Genomic DNA, 17,619 nt, shown 5'->3' on the forward strand with positions numbered 1-17,619 from the left:
CCGAGTCTGGCCTAATGAAGAAGCAATGTTTAACTAATTACAAACAGACTTTATTACGGCAATAAGTAGCCCTGGGGATACCTTCTCCTTGCACCGCATCCCCTTCGACGTGTGCAGGGACAGCAGCATCATCAACGCTGCTGTAGCACGTCGAACCAATGGCAAACCTGGGCTAACCAGTCCTATGTCGCTCTCCAATAAAAGTGAAGACAGAACGGCCAACTGGCAAAGGGAACTAGGGTGGCCGCACGCCCCCATATTTCATCGCACCCGTCACACAGACAACAGTACTTTGTGGAAACTAAAGCCGGTGAATTTGCAGGATATTATTGTCTATGTGACGTAGAGATACTGCCGTGGTGTTAAGTGTACATAAGACACTGTTATCGTAATTCTTTCCCTGGGACCAGGCGTAAGGGTTGGTAACCACGACTGGAGAAAAACAGAACCATTTGAAACCTCTCAAGACGTTTTCAGACTAGCACCAAGGTGAGTCGCAGTATTAATGTAAATGTTCAATGTCAGTAATTCTATGAGGAATAAGTAGTAAAACGATATGTTTCTCTCTGTGCTACATCGTTCATTCATCTATCTGTTTGATGAGAAAATTCACGTACTCTCGATGACATTTTGTTGTGAAAAAAATCCCATTAGGATTTATCACTGGAAGAATTTGAACAAAGGATATAATAAGGAGTCATCAAAATTAACTGTATGGGAATTCGAATGCCCACATGCCTAAATTTATAGTAGGCATGGTTCTAACAGTTGGTCGGAGCCTCTTTGTACCTTTATCTGTTGATCTGATAAGGATATTTATGATTTTATTGAGGCCACGTACGTCATGCCATTACCCGGATAACGACAACATGACAGAGGACGTGTACATGATGACGTCATATTCCAAACTCAATGTCGCTGATGTAAAATTAGCACTTATACTTTCAAACATTGTGTCATTCTTTTTCTCACTAAAGCATAATTAAATCAATAGAAAGTCCCGTAGCTGATGTTTTTATAGAATATATCCTAAACGTGAGATGTACATAAATTTAGTAAGAAAATCATTACCAATCGAGGAAGTATCCATTATGCATGCAGCTGTATCATATACTCTAACACTGCGTCATCGACGAGGTTATCAGGCGTGTCATAACGAGACTTTCATGTAAAATTTAACCTTTACTGTGATATGATTGAGATACTGTGCAACCGTGTCAATCCGATCTGCGCAGTTCAAAATGAAAATACTTTGGATACGCAAACATCTGGATTATGTATTAGGGTTTGTGGCCAATGCCCTAAATATTATTAGATATTCACTCATCAGTTTCAAACACTGATATACGGGAATCCAGACTGAAGAGGTTCACTTTATCGAAGTTCTGTTGTATTATTTTGGGAAGAATTTGAACGAAGCACGTCGACGGCGAAAAAAGCTAAACTTATTGTCATTTGAATTCTCAATTTTAGGCTCATTGTTTTACCACGGCTATGATGGTTGGTTAAATGTGACAGAACTTTTATCAAAAACATTTCCATGTAGTAACTGACTTAAAAACAAAACCAGGTAATTGACAGTGAGACGCGCATGTCTGTTTGCAACCTGAAACTAAAATTTAACGCCCAGCGTAGTTCAAGCACCTGCCCCCAGTTTGGGCTTAAAATACTACCTCTTCTAATGATTTCCCCGAGGAAATATATTACATTCGGTATAAGTAAATAGATTATAATTTCATATTTACAGCGTTTCTTTGTTTCAGAAGTCAACAGATCTTCATCCGTTACTATATTAGTTGAATAATAGTTTTGGGTTATAGTGTGGGCACAGGTGGATTTGTATTTGACGGTTTGACTGTTTGGGGAACGTACTAGTGTTTGTCGGTTTGGGAAACTAGCTCACTTTTGGCGTCGAAGAAACTGACTGATGTTTGTTTGACTTCTCGGAAATTGACTGATGTTTGACTTTTGAGAAACTGTCTGATGTTTGTTTGACTTTTCAGAAACTGACTGATATTACTTTGACTTTTTGAGAAACCGACTTATGATTTGTTTTCAGAAACTGACTGATTTTTTTTTTACTTTTTGAGAAACTGACTGATATTTCTTTGACTTTTGGAGAAACTGACTGATGTTCTTTTTGTTGATGTTGTTGTTTGTTTGTTTTAGGGTTTTTCAAAAACTAGCTGATGTTTGTTTGACTCTTTGAGATACGAGCATTTGGGGAATTAGATGATGTTTGACTCTGGGAGAAATTAGCTCAGACCCGAATACGCAAAACGGGAATGAAGCGGAAATATGCACCAAAATATTTGTTCTTACCGAAAGTCTTAGATCCCCATAGAAAGGACAGGAAATATACATTACAAGCGGCACCTTGTTGAAGGGATATCAAAAACAGTCGAATTCACGATACATGCTGCACGAGACAAAGTAGTGTAGATTTCAGATCCTCTTTCCCATCAGGAGTACATTGGAACCATACATGTATGTTATGGAAGTGTCACTGGTTGTTAGGATATATATAGAATACTGATGTTTGTGGGGTTTCAGGGCATCCACTCAACTGGCCGCTCATGTAGATGCTTTAAATGTGAACCATGTCTTATTGGTGACAATATACACAGCCAAGTGAACTTGGTTACTTTAAGAACCGATAGTTGTCTCTGTACAAACTGTACTTGATTCTCCTTAAAATTAAACTCGTCTGGTTTGACACTCTATGAGGCTGTTTCGTGTGAAAATATTTATACTAAACCTAAACTTTACATAGAATGGGGTCAGAATTGTCCCATGGTAACAGTCATGCTTAGTTGTCTACCTTATCCGTGTCAAGATCCGCTGGTCATGGTTCGAATCACAGGTGCGAATAGAATGTAACTCCTGTTCCGTCATTTGTCCATGACCAAAGTGGTAAGTGTCTGCGATGATCATGAGTGTTTGATTTGGTTTCCCGCGACATTTATGACCATGCTCGGAATGGAAGAAATGTGAATCGTAAATCCGTTCGTAACCAAGTTAGAAAAAAATCCGTTTATTAGATTGGCTTGTGCATTTGCGTCATTGGGATCTGTCATCATGAGGAGGGAGGATGCTAACAATAGAAACATTTGGGAGTCCTTTACATTATAGCAGGGATATTTGTGTTTGACGTATATAATTATAAATAAAGAATCAAGCAATACAGAAGAAATGGATATTTGGGTTTGAAAACATGTGAAAGTGCATGTATTATATGATTTTTGTGCTATTCACATATATCATTTAAAGTCATTTTCAGCAAAACTTTACAGCACAGCGTGTGCGTGCGTGCGTAAGTGTGTGTGGTGGCTAATGGAAACTATTTAATTTGTATTATTATTATGAATACCAAATATTTGTAATTTGTATTATTGTTATTATTATTAATTATAATAACATATATAAATTCTATATCTGTTGCTTACAATTCCGTTTTCTCAATACTCTGAACCATACTCATTTTCTCAAACCATCCTCTGGAAAATCTATATCGACAAGTAGGTCAATGGTCATGCTGTTGATCCCTCTATTATTGGCCCAGAGGCAGATCGTCGTAATATAGCTGGAATATTGCTGAGTGAGGAGTAAAGCTCACTCACTCACTCATTCACTCACTCACTCACTCACAAATCAGACAATAATGTAAGCATCGTGCCAGTATGACCCATGGACTGGAAAGGGACCTAGATAATGTACTTTTAGAGAAAACTGAAATAACTATTTCAACATTCGCACACAGTGCATTCCAGTAACCACCTGCGTCTTTTAGTACAACCAAGTCAAAATGAAAACATATTTTGGATCGCACCAACAGCCTGGGAATTTGGCTTGGTTTCTATTTTAGCGGGGCGATCGGTCTTCGCAGCCATGGAACCATATGGTCGTCTCTGGCAAATCGCCTTGTGGAACCCGGCTTCGTGCAATTCGTCAATACCACAGCCAGCATGGCTTAACGTTTGCGGATGTCTGTTGTAAACCTTTGGCAAGAAAAAGACCTTTCCCCTGAGTCTACTGTTCAAATATGCGATCAACCTCCATTAGTTTTGTGGTCCTTTTATAGCGACAGGATACTTCTTGCAACTTGTCACTTAATTGTTTGAGCACAGTTCTTCAGCGACATTGGGAGGGTTGTAAAATACCTCACATCTGAGGGTCTAAAAGTCCACTGGTGTTTACTTCTTCTCAGGAGCGATGACAAGGCGTCTTGAGGCCTGCAGGTCATCCTGTGATTTTAACGCTTGTTCATGCAAGTGAACAGCTGATGATGGCTTCAGTTCTCGAGACAAAAGAGAGCATCGTTCTTGGGTCTCTCCCTGTCAAAGCCAATTAACGGGGCTGTTCATTCATAGTCATCTTATGTATTAAAGGTGATCAGTTCTAGACGAAACACCGCAAACCATGAAATCCCACATTCTAAGCTTATTGCTAAAAACCATATTGAACCATAATATTATTCGTATAAATAGTTCTTGCTAAATAAATGAGAAACAAAATCGGACGTCTTTCGCTTACGACATGATCTGTCCATGATCCATTGAATCCGTATGGCCGTTGAGATATATTTTCATTTACAAAACCGACTGCAAAATAGGACTAGAACGGGTACTCGGGTATACGAATCCGGGTCGGGCACAGATTGAATCTAGTCCTATTTCTAGGAATCGAGTAGGAGGGAACTCTGTAATGACAAGGGCAGATAATACTTTATCTTTTACATTATGGACCTTATTACTAACACCTGTCATTTATCTGCTCATAAACAGTTATTAGTTGTGAGTAAAGTACCAGCAGGAACGAAGAGGTCTTATAAGTAATGGCGTTACTCTATATATTGGGTAAACAGGCGTAAATGAAATATTTCGAGATCTGTATAATATCTTATTGCCACCCTTTTAAGTTTTCCATAATAATATCTGATAAATCGTGATAGAACATTAAGAAAGAGGCGCTATATTTCTTGCACTTCCGGGTACCCGATTCCGATTCGGGAAGTACATGGAATATCCGATTCCATGTTTTCCTATCCATCCAAGGCCTAATATAGAAACATCGTGGGTAAAGCGTTCAACTTATTATATAGGGTTCCTTCAGGAAAGAAGGGACGACATGACTATACTATAGTTCAAGCGGTATAGAAAAGAACAGTTTGTATACGTAACGAGTGCCGTGAATGAGTATGGTTTTATACCGCTTTAAACAATATTACAGAAATATTACCGCGTAAGATAACAGAAATGGGGTTCAGGCATTGTACCCGCGTGAAGAATCGAACCCGGGGTTTAGGCTCGACGAGCGAACACTTTGACCACTAGGCTAGTCTCCAGCCCCGAATAGTACGTAGACATCGCATCGATGTGTGGAGCTTACTGAAAGTGCAAAATTACCTCATTTGCATATTTATAAGCTCGTGATCCGATTGCTATACCGCATCGATAACTCGTCCATTATAGAATCGATACATATAAACCATTATTATGAATCCGGAACTTGGTTAATCTGAAGAATTTAGGAGAAAATCCCATCGAATTTCATTGTTACAAATTGGAATGCAAACGTTGAAAATCTCTCATTAAGATAAATACAGACACCACTATTCACCAACATCATCTCGTTAAAAGATTACAGGCGATCTAGGAAAAACTAGTTTTTTGTTCCATAATATCCTTTTGATAAGATGTTCATGATAGAGATACGGCATCATACAGGTTCTCGTCATCCCTTTTGAAACTCTTTCCCTAAGACGGGGGTTTAGGGATAGCACAGTGGATTCCCCACATGAGTAAAATGTGTGAAGCCCATTTCTGGTGTCCCCGCCGTGGCCTTGCTAGAGTAATGCAAAAAGCGGCGTAAAACACAACCCACTCACGTTTCAAGAGTATGAAAACTGATATTTATATTAATCGTTTAGTTCAAATATATTAGGTGAGAATTTATAGAGCCATCGGTCACATACACATACACACACACACACACACACACACACACACACACACACACACACGTACGTGCATGCATGCATATACATACACACACACACGCACACATACATACATACATACATACACACACACACGCACACATACATACATACATACATACATACATACATACATACATACATACATACACACACACACGCACACATACATACATACATACATACATACATACATACATACAGACAGACAGACAGACAGACAGACAGACAGCTGGGCAATCGAGAGACTGACATGATGTACGATGAAATGCACCATCAGTCACCAACACTGATCTCCGATATATACTCAGGGAAGCAAATAAGGGAACACATCTCCATTGCAGTGTTCCTTTATTTATTATATGCTTTTAGTCAATACGGCTCAATACAACGCTTGTGAAGAAATCTGGAAACCAACAGGAATGCTTACATAGTTAGGTGTTCCGTTGTTTGCTTCTGTCAGTATATTTAGTCGCCTGTAACAGAAGTATGCATTGACAGCAATAAATTTTACCCCGAATCCCCGGGATGGTGATGGTTAACCTTGACACATACCTAGTCATCTAAACCCCGACCATTGATACTGTGCATACCTTGTGTCTGCAGCCTTCATACTGCGACCAATATGAAGGTTCTTATAAATATGAGCTTTACCAATACATCAGTTTTAGTGAAATATTTCAAGTTCAAAGTCCAACTATTCCAAGATACGTCTAATTTATTGATTTTTCAGATGACACCAACCCTACCCACTCTGGCCAACCTCTCACCCACCCACGCCCAAACACATACCCTGCTTTGATTCATGTGTTTTAACCACGCATCTTGCGGTAAAGGCCTATGCTTGATTAACTGTATATTGTTTTTGGGTGTTGATAGACAACTGTCGTTTGTTATGATTCGTTTGGTTTTTCAAGTGATTATCAAACCTTGATGAACATCGCTCTCAAAAGTACTTCAAAGTAGGACTGGTACATTGAGTCAACAAGTCGTTGTCTTTCAGAGACACGAGCTCACACAACAAAATGATTTATTAAAGTAGCAGACGATCCTCCGCTGAGGAGGAATTTCAAAGTGACCAACCATCCAATCAGTGTTTACGACTACCCTAACAGAGTATATATAACAAATTCTCAATATCGATGCCAGTCCAAGCTTTTTGATGTCTGAGAATCCACGTCAAGGTGTTTCAAAGATTTTTTTCATTCATTCAATACATCAAACAATTTTTTGATAATGATAAAGTATTGGACATTATGTTACAATTTATGGCTCAATGCTTGACAAGATTTTCCTTTCCGCCTCGAGAGCGCGCACTTCACAGACTAACGTAATGACATTACCCGCCTGTAATATTGTCATGAAAGATGCCGTTTAAATAGGATACGATTTATATAAGGCAAAATACAATTTGATGATTGATGGTAAATTCATTGAAACAAATTGGTGATGAGGTCTGAGGTCGTTACGGGAATGTAAGTTTGCAGTCAGAGTAGGTCCGTCGCGTTATATGCTTCACTACCGCTAATTCGTCCCAAATGTCCTCGCGCGAAGATGGTGACTACGAAAATGAGCCTAGAGAAAGAAATTCGAATGTGACCTTGACAGAGACCAAATATATTTTTGATATATACAAATGCTGTTAATTAATGAGTGGAATGACTTAAAATAATAGTTTCAAAACCGACTTATACTGTAGTCAGTCTTATCTCGGCATATCATCTTGATGGTGGAGAAGACGTCCAAAGGGGTTTCGGCCAGGTACAATGGATACACCGAAGGTACATTGTCGCGTTTTGGCACATTTGAAGGCATTTTGATCCTCTTGGATGACTTGAAAATGCAACAACGCGACATGTTTTGACCTTGAAAATTGCCACGTTGTCGCATTGTTGCGCTTAGGATGAATAAAACAATACAACGGGGAACTTCAATACAACATAACAGCGATGCGAAAATGACCAAAATGCATAAACTTTAACACTGTTAGCTTGTCTTTATGAGGCCGATAATGTCCCTTGTAGGATTCCATAGGTTACCATTTTGGTGTACGTCACGGGCACGGGTATGATGCTGACAACCATAAAACATCATCGGTGTGAATCGGGGTTCATTCCAACGACCATTGGATTCTGTCATGCGCAAGGGAGGATACTCTTTACAGCGAATTGAGGTGCATTGATCCGCTGTTAATTAAATGACATAGGAGGTGGGAAATATTTTTTTAAATGAAAATCCTAGGACTGAACAAAATATGATAAAAGAATCTGTGCGACACTGATGATCAAAGCATCAAGTCACAGAGGAAAGGTCTTGTAGACAAAGACGGTAATATTACGAAGGTTACTTGCATACAAATAGATTCAGAGTGTGATTGATAAACTTTAGGTCTCACAAAGAAGGAGTGGCGTAATGGTGAAATGCTTTGATGTGAACGTTACCTCAAGTCATAAGCTAAATCCACAAATACAGTCGCTTAAGCAAACTGCGCTATAATTCATTAAACTATTGGTTGGTTGATTAACACGCTCTCTGCAATATTCCAGCTATATGCTCTGTAAACGAAGTCTGGACCAGACAACGCAGTGATCAACAGCATGAGCATCGATCAACACAATTAGGAGCATGTGTCTACCTAGTCATAGAACATGACCACCTGATTCCGTTAGTCGCACCTTGCGAGAAGCATTGGTTGTTGAAAACGAATTCTAGCCTTGATCTTGACGGGTACTGAAAAAGCGGTGATCTGTCACCTATGGCAAATGGATATCGTGCAGCGACCAGACACTTTTAAAAAAGAGTCGGGTAGGAGGGTTTCAATGTTCTTGCAAAATTGTGTGGCTACGGCAGGTACCTGGGTCCAAAATCCGACCATTACACTGGAAACATTCAGCTTCACGTCACCAAGGAATCCAAACTTTAAGAAAGTTTCCATCTGTTGGAAAGGTTATGGCCTCCGTGTTCTGGAACGCCGAGGATGTCGCTACAGTGGATTATCTCCCCAAATGCCAGACAAAACAATCAAGCATATTAGTCTGTAGTTTCGAGGCAATTAAGGAATGAAACTAATACTATGAGACGTTTGAGTCTGATGATCGTTTCTATCAGGACAATGCATTGGTGCACACATCAGTCATTGTCATGTCTGCAGTCACAGAATGTGGCCTTCAACTCCTTCAGACTCGTACAAGTTTCCTCATCTCCGACCAGCTTCCATCTGTTTCCAAATGAAACATGGAGAAAGTTCAACCCGGAACCTGTTCCGACTGTTGCGATGACAACATAGCAGCTTTGAGGATATTTATGGCAGCCGAAAAAAGGTCTTATGGGCCTAAAATTAACTAAAATATCTGTCCGGCACCTTCCCAAAATAGTTTACGCGTGGATTTGGATTATGTTTCAAATTACATCTCCTTAATGACTTCAAGTAAAAACTTTCCATGATGGAGTCGTAAGAATGTGTCAGTCACCCCCATCAAGTTGGTAAAAACAAAATATCCAGAAGGGATAGTTATGATCTGGCCGGTAGATGAGAATACCTTGAAACATGTACTTTGTTGTGAAAAGCAGAGACTGATAGGTAGATGAAGTGACTACATGATCAAGGACGGTGAGTCAACCTTGGCAACTCCAAATATTTCTTACCAGTAATGTGATCCAGCATGTTAGTGGTAGGTGTTATCCAGGGAATGTATGCTTTGGTCTCTTCCTTCATCCTAGACATGAAAGATGTACAAATAATTCACTAAACATTAATGTTTTAAGTAGTGATGCAATCCCAGACAGAATAACACATGTGACAATAATCTTCTTGTCGCATAACAAGAAATCACCTGCTGCCCCTAGACAATGGGATTATGTAGTCATTCAAGGCTCATTACAAGAGACAACAGCTCTATCACCTTGTTGATTGCATGGGGTAGCTAACTGTCCTACCTGGTTATAATGCCACCCTGTATATATTGACATGTTTTCTCCTGGACAAACGGTGACAGTATGATCAGGGTTTACTGTATTGCATGTGTGTTCTAATATGCTTGTAAAACCCAGCAAAACGTGCTCACACACCTCCCTACCGTGTTGGCATCTGCATGTCAGTTTTTGTTTCTGTATCGGAGGGATGCACCAGATGAAGATCTTTCTAGACTAAATTGGATTTACTTTCACAGCAGGTGGTTCATTCCAGAAATACTCAGAAAAAGAGCAATTAACTATGAGATGATGAATATTGCCAGGACGGAGACTGTCATATAACAGGTACATGTAACGTCGGTGGTCGCTGTTGAATATTGAATATCATACTAGTAATTTGTCAATATATAACTGGGTGAATTCCTTGACAAATGTTGTCTTTATCTTATAACGCACAGATGTACTGCGCTGTCATCTCATGACAATACAAGTTTGTTCTAGTAAACATGGCGAGGGGATATATACTCACACGCATAAGAAACGCAAGTTATTTATCCAAACGGGAAAGAAACTACCAGGCCGCCCTTGGGAAAAGAGGATTGAGCTGTGTGAAAATAGACTGATATTTTCGAAGTGCACATCGTACATCGTGTTCGCATGCATATACACTAAAATCCAAAACAAAGGTTACCCTCCTTCCTTAGCGACAGGGGTATCTCTCTTTAGCTATCGTTGTGATGCCTGGACGTTTATTTCTTGGTTTGTCTGCGGTGACCCCAGTCTCTCTGTAACAATAAGTCTTATAACCGTGATACAGTGACATCAGAGGGGGTTGACAACAGAATTGTATGTCGACACAATTTGCACAATCCCAATGGCTCTTTCCCTATCTTCAGCTGTTAACCGTGGCATATTTCTCACTCCTGTGTATAATACCATTTATTCTATAGCTAGTCTCTCTATATACTCGGCAGAATCATTCGACACGTCAAATGGACAGTACAAATACTGCTGGAATATTGCTAAGTCTTGGCGACGAATATTACTGCGTGTATGTATAAACAGAAACTGTTACTTGCAAACACAAATGTTTACAAAGGTAATTTTTAAACACTTTTCACAATATGAAAAACACGTTTTGCTTTTTTCACTAATGCAAATCAGCAGAAAATGCTTTTAAAGATTGAAATCTTAGGAATGATTATTTTATAATTTAACACACACAGAAGTGTTTCTTGTTTTAACAGCTGAAAATGGTGCCTATAAATGGTTTATCGTCTCAAGTAGAATTTTGTTTCAACCTTTCTTTTGGACATCTAAACCACTGTTATTGGTCTATCTGGACACGGTCGAAAATAGAACATTTCAATTCTTCATGCAGTTCATCTAATTTAAAATATGAATGCATTTGAGCAATTCTTTTTCGTAATATCCAATTTCAGCCTTCTTGTAAACGAATGCCTTCTAATATACCTTCAATTTCTTCCATAATTCATAACGCGAGGAGGGTATCGTTTTTTCTGGCGTTTTTCGAATTCGAATTCATACGATAAACAGTGTCACTGTACGTTTGCGGGAAACAATATAAAAGTGAGTGATGAAGGATTGTTGTTTCGACTTCGACGAATAGATGACTCGTATTTGTTCTAATGTAAAAATATTTGTAATGACTTTTTTTCAAAATGAGCGAACATATAGCTGTAACATATGTGCAGTGCAAAATTACACCCAATGAAAGGGTGATTTTATTTTCATTTGTGAATTATTCTTTCCCTCCATCAGGAATTTAATTCATTACTTCAGACGTAAGTGTAAGACAAGTATACGGCAATACAATCACAAAGGCAGACATACTTCCAGATAATTATCAGGTGGCACTGTAACAGAGTGTTTGTTCAACATTAACTAGTCTGGGTTCTACTGGGAAGCTAATAAACGGCATCCCTCATGTGTTATTGTTGCAATGTTGCCTTAAGCGCTGTAATTCTCCCCTCGTCTACCCGCGAACCGAGGCGTCCAATCTGCGTACAGGTGTTCCGACAGATAACGGAATAATAACGGTAGAATGCTGATGGCCTGCCGAATGTGGTCTGTGTGCTGTTCGTTATCTCGGCTTTGTTCTGAGGGGATCTGGACCATCTGGTTTCTGATAGGAATATACCATCACAGAGGATAGTTCCTGTCTCCTCATCCAGCGTTGAATAGACTCACCGCTTGTCTACAAACACGTTGCTTGTGAGAAGCACCTGAGAGTTTAAGCAGATAATTGGTGCAGGATTAGTGGCGACATTTTACGAGGCGACGGTTTGTGTTGGAAACAACACAACAGTACATGTTAAAAACATTTATTTAGTATCCACTTAAGTGATCATTTGACATTCATTTTACATGATCAAGGCTCGGGTTAGAGTTGGTCTTCAGCAAACCATGCTTGACGTAAGAAACGACTACGGGTGGTCAAGGTTCGCCTACTTTACGTCGTGGCATCGTATACCATGTATACGTAATCACTGAATTGTCTGGTCCAGACTCATTATTTACAGACCGTCGAGATGTGGCTGGCATATTGCTGTGTGGGGTGTTAAACGATATACGAAAGAAAACAAAGAAACTTTGTCAAGTTACTTGGAAGTACATAAAGCTTCCTATTTAGTTCTGTATTCTTTTTTTCGTATTGCATCCGTTCGCTTCCGCTTGATTGGGTACAGTTGGACGCAGTGACTTGCCTGAGCAGACATCACATGAATGTTTGATGACCTGTGCAGGGTAGGTCAAAATTCAAGCATTCCCTCAGGTATCACATCTTCAGAGTGCAATACCGACTCACGCGATCGTGGTGTATTGTGCACCGTGCTGGCATATCTAGCTGCTTCAAAATAGCCTCAATAATTTATCAAAGACGTTTAAGCACCTGCACCATGCCATAATTTTCACATTATGTAATAATATTATATTGGAGGAGGAGTTATGACGCTTTTCAACAGTGTGAAAATGAAAATATTCATGTGGTACCATGTAACCGTGTTTGCCAGATAAATACTTATCTCTAGAAATCTGCATCAATTTTACTTTTACGACAAATTTCACATTCATTCCAGTTTAACACAACCTACACTAATGGACACAAGCACTACAAGACAAAGACAAGCATATCTTAAATCTAGGTAACGTAATTTACAACGTTTCGTTAATCTTAAAATCCATCTGTTTTTACACTGACTATGTTGGATTTAAAACAAACGTTAGTTCCAGCAGAAGTCCGTTTTAGGGTACTGAGTGGACAAGAAAGGTTCCCTCAATCATCAATCTGTGTCAGAGAAGACACTTGAAAGTAGTTTAAGTGAAAAATGAAACAATAATGACAGCTGTTAGTGCTGTTTCTGTTGTTTCTGCTAACTGAATCACCTGTCGCTATTGTTCCCACCTCTCCTACGATGTATCTCTGTAAAATCACATGAAGACAATGTTTCCAAATTTTAGGCGTCAGCTATTATTATTTCGAAAGAAAGAGAGAAAAAAGAACACATATTAATTCACGAAAGCCAACGTTCCATTTACCGTCAGTATATTACATCTGTCTTGCGCCTAGACAGAGTAACATTCGATACATACGTATAACGTTCATGACTCATAAAGCACGATACATTTGGCATGGACGGTATGGTCCGAGATAACCATGCCATTCGAGAATAATGGAGTTTGTCCTATCATATCAACTGATAACAAAAATTCATTAATTAATACGATTCTTTTATTTGGTTGATTACCGATGTGAGCTGGAATCAACAATCAGTGTTAATTAGGATCCTCTGATATACTGGAACATAACTTTTGATAGCGCCGACACGTTAGGACATGACTGTCCATAGCGCCGACATCCTAGGATTTAACTGTTCATGGTGTCGGCACCTAGGTTATAACAGTTTATAACAGTGATACCCTAGGACATAACTGTTCATAGTGTCGATACGCCATTATATTACTTCACCGTGCCGACACCCTAGGACATAAGTGTTCATAGCGTCGATGTGCTATTACATTACTTCAGCGTGCCGATAGGCTAGGACACGTTAAGGCATAACGGTTCACAGCACCGAGACGCTAGGACAAGACTAATCAAAGCATCGTTCAACCAAACTCGTTCATTCATTCACGCGTTTTTCGGTAGTTTTGTTGTCAGACCGAAGTGTGGTCTGGACGAGCCCTTACATCAAACCAAGAGCGTTGCAGTGTTGAACATTCGAAGCTAAGACTCCGATTACAACGTTCACTCCCATTAACCGTCCACTCTCTCAACCCCAGCCGACATGACCCGGATGTTGTGAAGCACACGTGGGCTGTTCTATGCTTGCACGCGCCGCATCCAGCATGCTGTCAAGGGTCTTTAGCATCTCGCGTCCTTCTTTCAGATGCCAAATTGACTTGCCAAGAACTTATCTCGGACCATAAGGGCTACTTGAACTCGTAGCAGACAGGCGCTAAATCACATGAGCAACAGAGCTTTATTGGCGCAATGCCTTTCTTTCAGCTTGACAATATGCCCTTAACAGCACACTAGGCCTTCGTAGTCTTTGATCTAACCCTCTTGGTCTCGGCGTGCAATAGCATTTGCTACAAGACACACAGCAAGATTAACTCTCGTCCTAATTGGTCGGTTTCTATTAATTTATGAGCCTAAACGCTGGAGAGTTTGCGTGGACGGTTGTAATGAAGTTGCCAACGACAGCAATGGTGTTGTAATGTTTTAGTTAAAGAAGAGCGACGAAACGCCAGCTAAGTCGCGAAGGACCTTCCTTTCTTGATTGCTTCGTTAATATCGAAACTGCGGATTTGTACCCAACGAGAATTACGGCCCAATCGCCACCAACGTAGCGTTGTGTTTTAGGTATATTAAACTGACGAGGCACGATACTGCAATTTGAAATAAAATAGGACATCGCCTTAGGGCAGCGACTCCACAGGGGGTTCTCGTCAATGAGATGGGGTTAAAATTAGAGCGTTATAGGGTCAACGCAATCAGCCTACTCTTCAGTCAGCCAGCAACACACTTCAGTGCTTAGTATTCAGTTTGCTTCCTCCAACACACAAGAGTTCGTTTTTTGAATTTTTGACATCTGTTGAATCTGTTTCTCTCTAATATTTGTTAAAGCCAAATTAGAACAAATAACCCCGTGCAATAGACGCTGTTATGTAGAACGTGACATTTAGTTTATTGAAAACAGTCAAGGAAACATGAATACGTATTTGTTATGTGGCAAACTGTCTTCTTTATATAATAATGTTATGACAGGTTAAGGTCCGTTTTAGAAATCGTCTGCAAATTATTTACAAGCAACTCATGCTTGTCGTAAGAGTCAACTGATCGGATAAGGCTTTTATCTTCACTGACTCAGTTTGTGCATGCCATCATGTCCCTATTGTGGAACGATGCTCATGATCTCAACCCCTGGTTTTTCCTATCCACACTCGATTAATTACAGAATTACATCTTATGTCATTATCACATTGAATCCCCATCATAATTTCTATCTTGTGTGACGTTTGCCCGTACTTCCAAACATCCGAATTCTTTTCCTCGTATGTGTGAACGTCAATCTCGGTTTTCTCGATATTGAGCGCATCGAAATAATGCTAAATGCGACATAAAACGTAATTCATCCTGGCACTAATATGTGCACTGGGGTCATGTATTCATTCAGATAGGGTTCCAGGTGGTGAGTGCGTGAATTGAGTTTTACGCCGCCTTTAGCCAGGTAATGATTGAATGTGTGACTGACTCTACAGAGGCGCGGTAGAATAGCCTAGTGATTAAAGCGTTCGCTGGTCACGCCGAAGACGTGGGCTCGAATCCTCACATGGGTACAATGTGGGAAGCCCATTAATGGTGTCCCCGAAGTGATGTTCAGCGAACCTCACCAACTGATCCCGTTAGTTGCCTATTGCGACAAGCATGGGTTTCTGAAGACCAATTCTAACCCGGGATCCTCACGGGCCATATTCCCAACGGAGCTCAGGGTGCAATTAGCACGTGGACAAAATGAGTCTGCTCATTTCTTAATTCCCCTCAAGGTGCTTCTTTGAAATTATGGATGTGCTGTCACAAAAACTGCAAAGTTATAATGTCCATACTAACAACACCCGACTCTCGCTGTGTTTCAGTGAAAACAGCAGGCAGAATTTCTGCAATAAATCATTACTATGGAATAAGGTCTATTATTGATCTTGATGCCTGCAGACAATCTTACCTGCAATGATGATCATACTCCACCTCACCATAGAAGGTCGGCCGTGGTGGTGTTACTATTGATGCATGCAGTTTATTTGAATATGTCTGTGTGAGCATATCACTGTCTTCTTGGGAGGTTACCATGGACACGAGGATTTAACAAAAGCAGGTATACGTTTTGTGTGAACAGAACATTGCACTGATGGGACTATCTTCGTCAGTGCTGTTGTACCTTTGGAAACTCGAGTGAATTATCCATGAGTTTAGTTTCTTTAAATTGTCTCTTTCGATATAAATAGAACGACTCGTACAAGCGACAAAGGCATATTTAGTGGTGTACGGGTGTGCATGCAAATATTAAATGGCCAGTCTTAGTGCCTTTAAAATAATAGACAAAATTACGCGATAGATGTATTGCAAACGTTTAACCAAGTCACGAATGAATAATGAATGAATGTATGACTGACGGACCAACTGACTGGAGAAAGTAATGAATCATCGTTTCGCTTAACTTGCCAAGAGCACTGAGTCTCTGGTGGAGCACTTAGACATACTGTTGTTCTGTTTAATCAAATGTCTGTACCAAACAGGTACATTTAAACACTTAACCTGGCAGTAATATGATGCCACTTGATTTAAATTTCTTAGTGGGTAATCGTTTTAAGGATTAATGTAATTGACAAAAATACGATAATGTGTTTTGATTCAGTTATGGTATTATTATCCAAAAGCCCAATGCGTTTGGATGCATACATCAGTTACTTCACACAAATGTCTGATGTGCTTGGATGCATGCCTCAGCTTCTTCATGCAAACGTCCAATGTGCTTGGATGCATGCCTCAGTTACTTCACATAGAGGTCTAATGTACTTGGATGCACAACTCAGTTACTTCACACAAATGTCAAATGTGCTTGGACGCACACCTCAGTTACTTCACATAAATGTCCAATATGTTTCAATGCACATCTGAATTACTTCACACATGTGTCTACTGGGCATGGATGCATATCTCAATTACTTCACCATGTAGTTGAAAGGATACCTCATTTTCCCCCTGTGTACGGGAGTTTAAATAAGTGTACCAAAAAGTAAATTCGGATTTACAACGCTTTTAACATTATCGTAGCAATATTAGAGCAGAGACCACCATCTCTGTGATAAGACAGATGATGCATGACAATGAACGAAAGGAAATGAAATAAATATAAAATAATATTTTTGTGACATACTGTAGAAACGTGTAATGCTGCAGTCGAGGTTAATATCGTTTCAAAATACCTTATGTGACATTTGTCTGGTAATGCAAACCGATCACCTGATAAATGTTTGATGTGCTGACGCCATACATATGCGATATTCGTTCTTCCGTTTACCGGGTAGGTGAAGGCGTTGTTCTTCGCCTGCCGCATGAGGAGGGTTACTCGGTAGTATCTCCGACGTTTCATTACCATTAATCTACTTGGAGAGTTTACAATTACCTG

At 39.8% G+C, this 17,619-nt stretch overlaps 1 protein-coding gene across 1 annotated transcript in view; it reads left to right on the forward strand.

The window, feature by feature from the left end:
* Positions 1 to 211: 211 nt before the first annotated feature.
* The window catches only part of LOC137262310 (uncharacterized), a 65,478-nt gene continuing 48,070 nt past the window's right edge, over positions 212 to 17,619 (forward strand). The window contains exon 1 of the mRNA XM_067800132.1: positions 212 to 489. The gene's annotated coding sequence lies outside the window, so the exon portion shown is untranslated. The remainder of the gene's footprint in view (positions 490 to 17,619) is intronic.

Source organism: Haliotis asinina, chromosome 14 (assembly GCF_037392515.1).
Source record: "Haliotis asinina isolate JCU_RB_2024 chromosome 14, JCU_Hal_asi_v2, whole genome shotgun sequence".
Lineage (NCBI taxonomy): Eukaryota > Metazoa > Mollusca > Gastropoda > Lepetellida > Haliotidae > Haliotis > Haliotis asinina.